Genomic DNA, 1,239 nt, shown 5'->3' with positions numbered 1-1,239 from the left:
AACGTGGAGGAAGAGCGCTTAAAAAGTAAAAGTCAGTTAACTGCATGGCGTCGACACATCAAGTTGGTGGTGGCATGCAAAAAATATGATACAATAAACAAATGGACTTTTGATCGTTTTCGAGAAGCCAGGAAGGAAAGAAGCCAGTAACAACAAGGATGTTGAGAGAATGGGCTTCCCAAGCAGCAGTACAATTTGAAAATTTCGAGTTTGCAGCATCCGAGTCATGGGCAATCAAATTTAAATAACATTTAGGATTCGGCAAGAAAAGTAACGCAATACATTAAATCGAAAGATGCATAGATATATCACAAATATTAAATAAAGCGAAAATATTTCAAATCGCATCGCTAAACAAATTGTAAAATTTCAAAGGACTTCATTATAAACACGTGATCAAACTGTTGCGAGTACCGCGCTGATGTGCGACAAATTCACTCCGATAAGGCGAAAAAACTACAGAAGCTTTTTTAAGAGATTTTAATAAAATTACGCATTCATATACGGCCCAATATGTAATAACTGCTTCAGGAAAAATTTTGCCACAAGTTATTTTGTGTATGCAGAAACCGAAGGGAACGTTTGGGCCTCGTGTCTCGGAGACGATCAAAATGATATCAGAAATATATGGCAATGAACATATTACCGCCTCGAAATCAGGAAAATTGACGAAAGCCCACTTTGATGATTCGTCCAATTACATCATCAAACCCTATTCAATCAAAAAGAGGTCCTGCTCATTTGGATCGTGGGGAGGACAAACAGACACAGCACACTTCAACAGTGTCTTTACTGATAATGAAGGCAATTGTACTTCAAACAGTGGAAATTATTCCTCCACACTGTACGCCATACTGCCAACCATGTGACGTGTATTTTTTCGGCAGGTGAAAAATTTCATCAAAAGAATTCAAAATTCTGTGGAAGTTCTGCAAAGTAACCGACAGCTCTCTTTGCGCAAAGATGCTATCAAAATACACTCATTAATTCACTCGCAACTTTCTTCAAACTTATTTAATGAATGATGAATACGCGTGGTTTGCGTCAAAATTAATTCTGATGAGAAACGTATTCGCGAACGTTAATCAGATCTGCTTTCCACCGGAGTAAGAAAAAATAATGTACATGGGGGAACTTTCTCTTATTTATTGCGCAAATTGTCGCCGATTTATTTGTTTAACTGTTTTTTACGATGTATATCACCCTAGTAAATGTTCTGTAACAAGTGTTAATCAGTAA

At 37.1% G+C, this 1,239-nt stretch overlaps 1 pseudogene; it reads left to right on the top strand.

Annotated features, from left to right (window-relative positions):
- Window positions 1-560: 560 nt before the first annotated feature.
- LOC146724738 (uncharacterized) lies at window positions 561-1,239 on the top strand (annotated as a pseudogene).

Source organism: Nylanderia fulva, unplaced genomic scaffold (assembly GCF_048542155.1).
Source record: "Nylanderia fulva isolate GAGA-0341 unplaced genomic scaffold, ASM4854215v1 Scaffold1191, whole genome shotgun sequence".
NCBI lineage: Eukaryota > Metazoa > Arthropoda > Insecta > Hymenoptera > Formicidae > Nylanderia > Nylanderia fulva.
This window is presented reverse-complemented; position numbering and strand designations above follow the sequence as displayed.